Source organism: Hetaerina americana, unplaced genomic scaffold (assembly GCF_022747635.1).
Source record: "Hetaerina americana unplaced genomic scaffold, ioHetAmer1.1.p SCAF_4, whole genome shotgun sequence".
In the NCBI taxonomy this organism is placed as follows: Eukaryota; Metazoa; Arthropoda; class Insecta; order Odonata; family Calopterygidae; genus Hetaerina; species Hetaerina americana.
In genome coordinates this window covers 75,460,039-75,473,391 of record NW_027286985.1, presented here as the reverse complement: position 1 = coordinate 75,473,391, position 13,353 = coordinate 75,460,039, and the positions used below count along the sequence as shown (strand labels likewise).

At 37.7% G+C, this 13,353-nt stretch overlaps 1 protein-coding gene across 3 annotated transcripts in view; it reads left to right on the top strand.

The window, feature by feature from the left end:
• The window catches only part of LOC139692379 (leucine-rich repeat-containing protein let-4), a 521,846-nt gene that overhangs the window by 15,677 nt on the left and 492,816 nt on the right, over positions 1 to 13,353 (top strand). The gene's annotated exons all lie outside the window — the stretch shown is intronic.

The window sequence follows — 13,353 nt, the reverse complement described above, 5'->3', positions numbered from 1 at the left end:
CGTGGCTCCTCAAGCAAAGTAAGGGCCTCCAGGTGCCGTCGCACGTGAAGGTCTTGATGCACTGCGGGGAAATTCGATTTTCCGAGCAAATTTAATTGAAGGGAAATGTTTCTGAGAGGCAGAAGAAGGAGCAACGGGAAAGGGATGTCTCACGTTAAGTTTTCATTACGTAGGACTCTATGCGAGTGTTTGGAGCCCATCATTCGAGTTGATTATTGAGGAATTACTAATTTATGACACAAAATTCCGATGACAGCGACCATTTTGGCTCAAAAATGTGGAATGGTTCCAAGCTGAATCTCAATGATAGGCCGCGATGTCTGGCCGTTGATGGTGTCTTTCTAATTTAGTATCATAATCGCAAATCTAATGTGCAATGTATATATGGCAGACGTTTCATCGATGTTAATAGGGTTTTGCACCAGCGAGGGTCGAAAGTTTAAACATTTTCATATAACTTACAAAAGCTGCCTAGGTCTGGATTAGAGGTTCAGGAATACATTTTGTTTTTTTTCGAGGGATATTTAGCAACAACAATTTCGGTGTGCTTCCAAACATAGCCGTGGTTCAGCCTCTACCCTGTTGCTTAGAAATGTAATCTTTTACCCATAATATGACCTAGGAGAATTTTCATTACACCTCAAATGTGACAACATAAATATTGATATGACTAGCTGTCTAATTTAATCTGCCGTAAGCCTAGGTTGTCTCTTCAGTATCTAAGGTAAATAACGGGAAACGGCTGGGAATCACTCACGGAACGAAGGTTAAATTACAGATTAAATCTCTTGCATAAATTGAAAGGAAGTCTCTTTAGCAGTGATGTTGAAAATGTATTATTGTACCCATTATTCTACGATAGGAGAGATCATGTCAATAAAATTAAAGAGATTAAGTGTAGAAGAGATTCTTCCACGATCGATAAGCAATCGAAATAACATTGTCCGACCGCGGTAGGGTCATATTCGGGTAACATTAGTCTGGTCTGCATTCACTCCCTGCCACACACCCTAGCGGTGGCCTGCAGGGTACTTAAATAAATATATAAACGCAGACGGAAAATAACGCTTCTTCTTTAAATATCTCTACCCTAAAGTCGCCTTTGGCGGCCATTCCATCTTTACTGCAATCTTCTGCGTCTTTTTCATCGTCACTCTCCTCATCTTCCTTGTTTTTCATCAGTCCCTCGTGCGGCCCCATTTCTCCCCACCCCCCGGCTCCTCGTGTGCCCTCAAGGGAAACTCACGTGTTTTTACAGCTTAACAGGGAACAGTTACCGAAAGGAAGGACCTATTAGTGACCGCATTTGAGCACACTTACGAGGGCAAAATGGCAAAGGGCAAGGCGGTGGAAGGGAACTGCATTACTTGCCAGTGCCATTGCCATTATTTGTGTGCTGGATATTGCTCTTCGTGTCATTCTAAGTGTATTAAGAGCAAGCTGGAGGATTACGTGAGGAGCGAATGGTAGTTTAGAAGATGTGATCGTCAAAATATTGAAAGAATTTTAGAAAAGATGACGGAGGTCATCAAAAACTTGCGGGCAAAGTTGAATACAATCTGATTACAATATCGGATCTTTTTGCTAATAACGAGGAACTTAAAGTAATGACGACACTGATGAGGCTGCGGGTTGACCAGCAATTCGGCGTTGCTCTTCACTTCAACCAAATATGCGAGAAGAGATATCCTAATGATTCCAGTCCGGCCAAGGAGAGGAGCGAACTCAAGTTGTCAATTCGATTTTGTTTGTTTACACTAGCACTTCTTTTTCCCCGTCCTTTAGCTCCTGTATTGACGTTTCGCAAAATTTCTAGTCTGTTTATTTATTTGTTACAGGCTTTTCAGTCCAAATACGTTAACAATTCCGTTTAACTACCGCATTTCTTATGCTTATCTAAAGTAAATGGAAATGCCTTCCTCTGACTTTTTTCCTTTTCCCTAGCTCCTCAACAGGTTCTTTCTCAAAGCGAATCACCCAAACCTTCGGCAAATTCTAAGATGGGACTACCAATCGTTTTTTTACGTCAGCCACTTGTCGTTCCTGCGCCATATTTGACGTATTCCTTTAGTTTTGCAACCACAATATAGGTTTCTGAATCATTTACCCCTATTTTATCGTTACATTGCCCACATTCAAAGCTTTAATTCACTGTAGTACCAAAATATTTCAGACTACCAGATTTTGGTAAGCCACATGTCATAACTTTCCGATTGAAATTTGTATTATATTTTATTATCTAATTAAATTTTGTATTTTTATGATAATAATTGTTTTTGTTGTTCATATGAATTGAGAGAAAACCATCTTTGAACAAAGAAATGGATTTAATTTATTTGGGACCAAGAAAATAAATGTATGATATTATCTACAGCTCATAAATATTTATGAATTCATTTTTCGGATGAGTGGGGCTCACCAACACCCTTAATCGTCTTTTCGGTTTGGTTTGTGAGGCGGGAATTCGCAGCGGTTAGCCGCGACCACCTGTTTAGGGGGAGGGGTTTGAATAGTATTGGATGAGTGCAGGAGTATGGAAGAAAAATGAAAATCAGTACTTCAACCACCTGTGAAGGCCAGGCCATGCCCGCAAACAGACATGCGGTAAAATTTAACCGAAACGCCTGAGGTCATCGCGTGCCGCACGCTGAAAACTAGGATTTAAAAACCTTATATACATTTACAGTGTGAGGTAAACAGACGGGCATGCTGTTTATTATGGTAATCGTGGGTTCCAATTAAATCGTATGGTTGAAAACCCTCATTCGTCGCCAAATGGGAACCAGCTGATAATAATTTTCAATAGCCGTCATTTAGGAACTGCATGGTTATAAAACATAGGCTATAAAAAAGCCAGCATTAACACGCAATGCTTTGTTTTTAATTTATAAACCAAAGATACCATCCATTTATTTTTTGTTTTTTGGAGTAATTTAAATACACATGTTAAATTATATATTTGTACGTATTAAATATATATTCTGTAAAAGTTTTTTTTTATTATAGAATGATTTGATTACTAAGTTTTGTAGGCTAAACGTGTGAAATTCATATGCCATATTAAACATGACGCATTCACCAAAAAGTTTGCTTTTTCCTGGATATTTGTTGACACATTAGCAGAGGTATAAATTCGCAAGAATTAAATACATTTAAAAGCAAATACAACGCGTCAAACATTTAAAAAAAGCATTCTCATTTGCTATTTAAAAACTTGTAGGATACTAGGAAAAGCAATGTAATTATTGTAAGTACACTTACAAATTTTCAAACGAAAACTGTGACTTGCAATATTTTAATAGCTTATGACTTGCCTCCTCTCCCTGCCTAGATCATATTTTCAAATATTTGAAAAAATGGCTTCTAAAAAGACACATGCCATAAAGATCGATGGCGAGGATGACTCATACATTCTAGTTTACTAAAGTAGAAGAAAAGCTTTAATTTTTTTATGTTTAGACGCAGATTAGTCTTGCGATAGCGTACTGTGATGCACAGATTTCTTAAGACTACAACACGTGAAAATTTTACCGCTTGTTTAACGTTGCAATAGAGGAACTGATAAACATTCCGGGATAAACCTGTATTTCAATAAAAATATGACGAGACAAAATAATGATTTGAACAAAGGATGTCACTTCAGTTTTGGGGCACAAGATATGTCTCCAACGTAAAGAGGCAATTAGTTCTTTTAAGAGAAAGCCCATTCCTTTTCATAGGGTAATTAACGAATTTATCCATTACTAAATCAAATGAGCAGATTAAGCGAGACAGAAAACGAGGGTTTTTTTGAGAGCGGAGGATCGATGGCGAAAAAAGCCCGAGGAAGACAGTGATAATGGAAAATAATCGAGTGTTTTCTTTTCCAGGGATTAAAAAAGAGCGACATATAGAAGAATAGCAAGGAACAATAGATTAGGAAGAAGTACGAATTGAGCTTGAAAATTATTCGAAGAGTAAGTTATTTGTAGAAAGTTCTTTTACTAGTCGAATAATAGCCTAAATGTCGTAAATAAAAAAAAATTATTTTCTAACATCACTTCAAATAAGAATCGCGGGAAGTAGAGGTAGCCTCATACCATTTGAATTCCACTAATTCTCACATTTGTTACCACAAAATTTGATATGCTTGCGAATAAATGCCTAAACGTCGTATAAAAGTAGTAAAACATCAACTACTTGATGACAACCAGCACTAATAATAAATGATCAAGTCTCTTAGCTGGGGGATTTTGGTGACATTAAATTTTTACCCAAGTATTTTTCAGTTTCGTAGTTAGCATGGAGAACTCTAATTGAATTCATTGAAATAAACTAAATTAGCTTACCACATTTAGGGATCACCATCAAATTTCCGGTTAATACTGAAATATCACATGAAGCACTCACCTTTAATAGAAGAAAGTCGTAATGAGAAATACTCATAGACTAATCATTATTTTCTGGGGATGCTACATTACTGAGTGAATTGGAAATTCAGTGCGACAGGTATGGGATGAGAATTAATATTAATGAAACAAAGGTTGTGCGATTTTCTAGAAAGAAAAAGGCTAAGCTTAATATTAAAATAGGAGGGCAAAAACTAGAGCATGTAGAACAGTTTACGTATCTCGCAAGTGTTTTGGACCAATACGGTCAAAGTAGTAGGGACGTAAGGAGAAGAATTTCGCTAGGCATAGAGGCTTTCAGAAGGAGGAGGGAGTTGATGACAGGGACTTTGAGTAAGGATTAATTAAAAATAGCAATTTTCCACAAAAATAAAATTTAATGCGACCGGTTTCAATGTTACTACATCATCAGGAAAATTGCTATTTTTAATTAATCATGATATTCCACCATATCACGCCTGAAACGTCTCTTTTTATTGAGTAAGGATGTTAAGAAGACTCGTAAAAACTTTGATATGGAGCGTAGCTATTTACAGCGCGGAAACGTGGTCATTGAAGCAGTTGGATATAGAGTAGGATGATGGATTTTGTGTTCTGTAGGAGTAATAAAATATTTGTTTGGTAGTTGTGTCCATCCAAAAATCTACCTTAACCGGTAGATTACCTTAAAATATATATATATATATATATATATATATATATATATATATATATATATATATATATATATATATATATACTACCTTGATCAAAAAAGTTCCCGGAATAACCACCGTGTGGCGCTCCCATCGTTCCGATTTGAGTTCTGTTTTTTTTGTTAAATTGGTACATCTGTTGTTGATATTCCCTTTAAATCTTAGTGTCATAACTTGACATTTGCAAAAGTTACGTAGCCAAGAGTACATCTATCTCTGTGTGTGTTGGCGATTTTTTACAATTTCAGAAATGGATTTAAATTTGCAACAACGAACTTGTATTAAATTTTGCGTATAAAACGGATTTAGTGGCGCACGGACGTTGGAAATGTTGGAAAAGTGTTTCGGCAACGATTCTCTAAAAAAAACGGTCGTTTACCAGTGGTACGAGCGGTTCAGAAGTGGTCGTGAGTCAATCGAAGATGATGAACGCAGTGGCAGACCATCGACATCGAAAGTCGGTGAAAAAATTGATAAAGTAAAAGAAATGTTGGTCAATAACCGCAAATTAACCATCAGAGAAATAGCGGAGGACTTGAACATTGCCTATGGATCCGCCCAAGACATTGTGGTTAATGATTTGGGTTTCCGTCGTTGTTGCGCCAAAAGACCTCAATTTCATGCAAAAAAGAGACCGTGTTGACGTCGCAAAAGACATGATTTGCGAGGCTGAATCCGATCCCACATTCATCAAAAGGATCATTACTGGAGACGAGACGTGGGTTTATGAGTACGACACGCAATCCAGACATCAGGCAAGTGAATGGCGTTCACCAAATGAGCCGAGACCAAAAAAACCACGTCGTTTTCAGTCAAAAAAGAAGGCAATGCTGACGGTTTTCATGGATTAACAACAACGGTGTAGTGCATCATGAATTTTTGCCAGAAGGCCAGACAGTAAACAAAGAGTATTATTTGGGCGTTATGAGACGTTTGCGTGAAGCAATTCGCCGAAAGAGACCAGAAATGTGGGCAGAAAACTCGTGGATTTTGCACCATGATAACGCACCGTCGCACAGTGCTATCATTATTCGTAATTTTTTGACGAAAAATGCAACAAATACCATCCAACAGCCACCGAATTCACCTGATTTGGCTCCCTGTGACTTCTTTCTGTTCAATCGAGTTAAAAAACCATTACGGGGAACGCGTTTTAGCAGCCGAGAGGAAGTAATGGAAAAATCGCAGGAAGCACTGATTGACATAGCGAAAACCGAATATAAAAAATGTTTCGAGGATTGGATCAAGCGCTGGCATAAGTGTGTTGCAGTCGATGGGGATTACTTTGAAGGGGACAATATAGATTTAGATGAATAAACTTGTATTTTTAATTTTCTGAATAAATTCCGGGAAATTTTTGATCAAGGTAGTATATATATATAAAATTGAATTTTTGCCAAGAAAGGGTTTTTAGAACAAAATTTAGACTATTAAACAGGCAAACGATTTATGAAATTCAAATTGATAAAATGTTCACTAATTATTTTGAAAGTACTCCGCAGTTATTCGTATCGCCTAAAGAGTGGACATCTTATGAGAATGTGAAGGGATGAGAACATGTAAAAAAATGAATTAATATATCTCACTCCATCCACTGGTTTTAGGTTTCTTGTTGAAACCATTGGTAGTTCCTCTACTTCACAACAATGAATCTAAGTCGCTAGGCAATGTGGAAATACATTTTTTGTGCCTACCTAATTTTAGGAGGAGGTATCTAAATTGTAATATTAGCGAGTATGTAAGGGAAGATTTCAAGATCGAGAATTCGTCCCGCAGCTTGGAAATTACATCTCCGTTTGGCTATTCTGACTCTTTGCAACACTGCATTGCCATCATACGAGCTTTATCCTAAATATTCCTTGTAGGTTCTGCCTTGTAGCTTACATTAATTAGACTGTGCATGCTATGCATTCAGTACAGAAAGCAAATTTTCAAAGTGTTAAGTACTTATTCCCTGTTTCATTGCATGACAATGTCTGAAATATTTTCTCCTATTACATTTTACAATCCAGTATCTAAATTCCAAAGGGTCTCCACTTTCTATTTTCACCTTTATATGAAATAATTTTTCAAGATTTTTCCTTTGGCTGAATTTTTCATTGATCATCAATTTTAATGAGTAAATTTGATAGCCATTATAATTTGTTAATTGTGTTCTCTAAAAGTGGTCACGTATTCTAATGAAATGCAAATAAATAACGATATAGTTCCTTCTTCAATTTTAATTGTTCCTTCTTCGCCTTAATAGCGTTTCTACAGATAGTTAAACTAAACCAATCAATACTAATATTCAGCAGCACTGTACTTAATTAATTTGAAAAAAAAAATATTTATCCGTTAAAATATGACGAGTGAACTGTTTTTGTTGAAAATCAAATGGACTAGTACTTTTTAAATAAAGAGAAAATATCATTTTTGCAGTGAAGAGTTGTACATTATAGATCTTTAAATGAGAGTTTTGAAAAGTCAAATAATAATGATCAATGCTTTGAAAAATATGCGTTCAGATAAATTAGCGTAAATAAAACCCGTAAAAAATTGATGCATGCCTTTAGATAATATGACAGTGATGTTATGTAGTTTTAACTCATTATATATGACAGTGTTTGTGGAGAGACATTGATTTTGTTCATGGTTTTCCTTAAGTAGGGATTTATTTATTAACCATAATGCGTTACAAATAAAAATCAATATTTGCATCAAGTGCATATATGCAAGAATTCATGGGCTACCGCACGCGATGAATGAAATAGTCTTTCAATAATATGTGAAAAGGTTGGAATTCAAAAGGAAAAAATTAAAAACCCTCTTCTCTTTCATTAGATCTCTCTATCTCTCTCGATCACTTCTAAGTCCCTTGGACTCCTTCCCTCATCACTCCAATATTTGTACCCTAGCTCCATTGAAGCCAATCTTAAGAGCAATGAGGTTTGACTGATCTCAAACGTTTTAACGTACAGTTTCCAATCATTATCGCAATAAATCAAGCGGATCAAGGATCAACCATTGAACAGCCAATGAAACTTTGGTTCAATGGACATTTATTCAGTCCATGTAAAGTGATAAAAACCAAATGAAATATCGTACTCATGGTCTCAACTCACTGGGAAAACGTTTTGATTCGCATAACTATTTCGAGTCCTACTCCCAATATCCCCCGCTTGCCTCCTGATCCGTTACTCTAGAAACTCCCTTCCACCAGCACATGAAAACACCCAAATTCCGAAAGAATTCCTCCCGGGCAACTGATGCGCCCTCTCCCATTAGTTGGAAATTTACCCGTGCGCGATTTATTCGACGCCTAACGACAGCGGGTGGGCGACCTCCGTTACACGCCCCCCCCCCGTCATAGGTACATTTCCTCCATCCCCCTGCATGTTTTTATTCCTCAGCTCACGAGAAACCTTGCGGAATTTTCGAACTTACGGACTAAAAGGAAAACCAAATGCTCCTTGGTAATTAAATGACAGCGAGCGCCAGCCCATCGCCAAGGCTGAGCAGGATATTACCCGTCCGAACACATATCCCGCCGTGATGGGCCTTGATTGGAGACCTCAAAGGGTAAGGTGATTTTAGGAGGAAAAATTATTGAATGCCCAGCGAAATGTTTCTCTTTCCCGGCCTCATTTGTCGAATTTCCTCGTTCAAAACCCTGTATCACCCCTTCCCATTCCAGTGAGGGGAAGACAAGGACTTGTAATCTTTCCGAGTGGGCGCAAAGGCGAGCAAATTGTTGCGTGTGGGAGGGTGTGGAGTAGAACGAGTTAAATTAACATCGCAGCTGGCAAGGGTGAAAAAGGTGGAAGGAGCAAGTGGTGCCATTAACCGACCGCGCCTTAGGACCTACGGTATTGGTTGGTGATCAGGCGGCAATCGGAGATGGGAGGCAAATTAGTCCCTCGCGGTGAAGAGTAATACCCCGTCAATATAGCGAGGTGATTAAAAAACGCGGGCGTTGGAAATAGCCTTTTAGGTGGAAAACATTTTTCCGGCAGAGGGAGGTGAGGGAGAAAATCAGGAAATGGGGTATACTGGAGAAAGGGAGGAGGAGTCGGGTTTTAGGGCATCGCTTCAAAAAGAGAATCGAGATCGAATGAAATGGGAAAGAAACACCATCGAATGTGCTTGTGGGTAAGATTCCAGTACTGCGTTCAACGGATGGATGAATTGGAAGATTGCCGCTAGCTAGGGTTAACGGTTCACGGAATTGATGAAAAAGAGCTTAGGGATACGTTTTCTTTTCATACAAAATCCGTGCACGTTGATTAATCAGTTAAATCGGCCATATTCCTCTGCGAAACGACGCCATCTAATGAACTGGAAGGGTGAATGCAAAATATGCTACTCCTAATTTTTAAAAATATAGAGGTTAGAATTAAGGGGGATGCATACCTCATTGAATCTAAAAAACTGAGCCTTCAATAAACACTGATCTAATATTTGCCAAGCATATATTATAAAAAAGTCAGCACATGGATCAAAGAGAGAATCAACTGTGAACCTATAAACCTTTCACGAAAAAAGAACAGCATATGGGTAAAATTATCAAGCATTGCTAAATCCTCTATTTAAACCGTAACGCAAATATATATATATATATATATATATATATATATATATATATATATATATATATATATATAATCCGCTATAAAAATCAATAATAATCCCATTCACGGAAGCGGATATGATAATAGTAATTAGTTCATTATAGATTCAATTGGTTGGAAACCTTACAAATGAACCATATTTTTTCAGGTATGGTGATGCAAAGTTGATTTTTAATAATTTTAAACATGATGTGAAACGATATTAGTTGCGGTACATCGCAATAATCATTTAAATTGGTGTCCATCTATGTTAAAAGTGTCGCGTACCTCTTCTTGAGCTCTCTATTAATATCTTTCCCGTCAACATTTCTAATACCATCATGTAAGTCATTTTTCATTTCCTTTTACACTTTTCCTTTTATTTTACCAAGCTCTGATATATCTCCTAACAGGCCTTAACTTATCAGTACGTGTCCAATCGACTTTGACTACAGTCTTTTACGCATTTTCTGTGTATTCTTTTCTTGCCAAATCATCCAAACTCCTCATTTTGTACTTGGTTTGATTTCCCGATGTTTATCATCATTCGTCAAATCCATATCTCCAAGTTCTTGAGACATATCAACTTATATTGCACATGATTACTTCAGAGCAAAAAATTCTTTCTCTAGTTGTTCATTACGCTTCAGTGCGTATCCAGTCAACTAATGTAATATAGGGTAATATAAAAATTTAATTTTCTTAATTCCATTTTAACATCAGAATATTATGTTCGAATGACACGCATGGGTATAGGTAGACTTTTTTACAGGAGGACCATAAACGCTATTCAAGGGGAACCTTGAAATAAATGGCGGACCTGTAATAATTCTTATATGTAAGAGTAATAAATTTAATATTTGTTCTAAATATTTTCATCGTTGGATATTCGTTGTCAAAATACATTAGAGTTCTGTGAGGTGTCATATATTACCTATAGCTAAGGGCAGAGACCCGTAACCAAGCATTTGGGAATCAGCAATTAAAAACTAAGACGTAAGGATGTTATTAAAAATACAGGGATCTCCATATTCCAAGGAAGCCGAGGTTTACAGCCTCGGGTACCATCTCTCGAATACGAGGTTGGCTTCGGTTTCTCTGATAAAGAGGATACATCTAGGGTGGCCCATTTTACGTGAACGGGTTCCTTACGTTCTAATATGTAATTTATTTTAGAATGTGTTCAATGTCGGTTTAAAAACTTTCCCAATTATTCTAACGATAAATGCCATAACTAAATCCATCATGATACGAGTAAATAAGAAAACTGAGCTCAGAAAGATAGGAAAATGGGCATGATAGGTACATTCGAGGTCTTCCAGCCTTGCAATTTTTGAACAAAATAGCCCACTCAGAACAATCAGACCCTAGTCTTCTTCAAAGTGTTTTCCTTGGAACCTCACACACTTACCCAGCGTCTCTTCCATTTTTCAAAATGATCGGCAAAGTCCTTTTACAGAATAGTCATCAGCTGCCTCGTCGCATTCTCTTTTATCTCGTCAACGCCAGGAATGTCGTACTACAGTTTCAGGGGACTTCCTCCAAGTCGCAAACGATGACCCAGGTTTTCAAAAAGGTCATTACCTGCGATGAAGCATGGGACTATGGCTGTGATCCTAAAAAAAAAGCCCAGTCTTGCCTCAAGTCAGTTCCAGTCTGCCAGTAAGTCACAAGTCAGTCAGTCGTATGTACCTGATAAAGGAGAATGCGATGAGGAAGTTGGTGATCAATCCAAAAAAGGAGTTTGCCTTTTGCCTTTGGAATTGTTTTTAAAAGTGGAGAGACGCTGGGACTAAGTTGTCAGTGATCTAGGTAGTCCATTTTTCTCAAAATATTGTATAGGTAGACAGTTTCTGGACTGACCTCGTGTATCCACAATCACATCCACCCTATAGTTTTCGGACAGACCACGGCGGAAACATGTTCATGTGGCTATAGATATAGGGATAGATGATAGTTACACGCATTAAGGATGCGCGCAGGAGGGGAAGGTAAAAGGGTACGGATTGCAGAAATACGTTTCCTTTACCAAGAATCGATCCACGTACCATCAAATTGCCGGGCTGATACACTTATTTCGGTTTGAGATTTGGCCCGGCGAGCCGTTGTGGGGAAGAGGAAGAACTATGGCCCAACGTTATGAACTCATCTAAAACTCAGCTTCAATATTTATAGAGCAAGGCACGGAGCTATACATTTCGCCTGCAACTTGCGAAATCTCTGAGGAGGTTGCCCTAAACCAACCTCATTCTCTGTATCTGCTCAGTAAATTAAGGAAAACAAATGATCTTTAATCTTCATAATACCCTATACTGACGGCATACGCAGATGCAGGGATATTAATGTTCGAAAAAAAGATTATGACTACTGATGGAGGAAGAATGACCTCCCAATGGAGAGAATCGAGTTAAATGAGCAGCCTTTTTGTGAGATTTGAGGAGGTGGTTCATCGGAGAGATATGGAAGAGATAAAGATCCAAGGGAAGAGAAGTGGAAAGGATGTTTTCGATGTGGGGGAAAATACTGGTAGAATCAGGATTGGAGGTAGATGGCTGGCCAGCACAGAAGAAGAGAGAGAAAGAGATGGTTAGGATATAACTTTCTCATTTCGGTGTAGGTATGCCCGGAGGGAGGAGAGTCAGGGGGTTGGGAGGGAGTGGGAGGAAACATGGAGTCACACTGGGACCGCAAAATGAATCGTACGGTTGGAAAAAGAAATCTCGGCGGGGAAAGGTCATAATTAGCTTTCCATTTCCCAAGTCGCACACGATCCAGGTTCGGGGATGGAGGAGATGGGCCGTGGGAGGAATAGTGTTTGAGGGGGAAGGCTCCAAGGAATGCCTTGGATATTCACCGGGAGAGTAGAGAAGGAAGAGAGAGGGGAATGTGCCAGGACGAGGAGATGCGGAGGGAAGAAGGGTAAGAAAAACGACGAATGAAGAGGTTGAGGAGCAACCAAGTAAACGCGTGTCTTGAAGGCAGAAGTGTTGAGCGTCAACCTTTTTCCCCTCAAAACTCAAACTTCATCTCTTCTTATCCTTTATCATCTGAAATCATTTCTTGAATTTTTGGTTATGTCTATAAGAGTTTCATAAGCAGTTTTATTATTTCTGCTGCAGACTGTTTAGAAGGACCATTCAATACTTACCTACTTAATGACTTTTACGGAATGTTAGGCAGCATTAATTATTTCCTTAGGCATGTTAATTAACTATGTTGATGAAGGTTTTCCTAAAAGTTAAATAGATCTTTCATTCAAATTGTCGAGTGGTAAACTTAAAAGCAATGATGATAAAGATGAAATACCAATTTAATAGATTATTCCACAATATATATAAAATATGTATCTCAAAGAATATTAAGAAGCCTTCAGAAAGTTTAAAGCTGAAAAAGAATATTACGCATGTTGGTCAGTTAGAAAAAAATGAATAATCATAAACGAAATAAATATACTAGTACATACACCAGATTTTGCGCAATTCTTTTTCACATTGAAAAAGTCGAATTAATTCTGGATATCCCTTGATCGAATGACGAATTGGACTTTAAATTAAAACAAAGTTCATTTTAACATGCGCAATACAATGTCTGCAGTGAGATTTATTTCGGAAGAGCGTTTGAAAATCAGTATTTTTTCTTTCTCTTCTTAGAAAAAACATTTTTATGGAGAAAAGATTAACT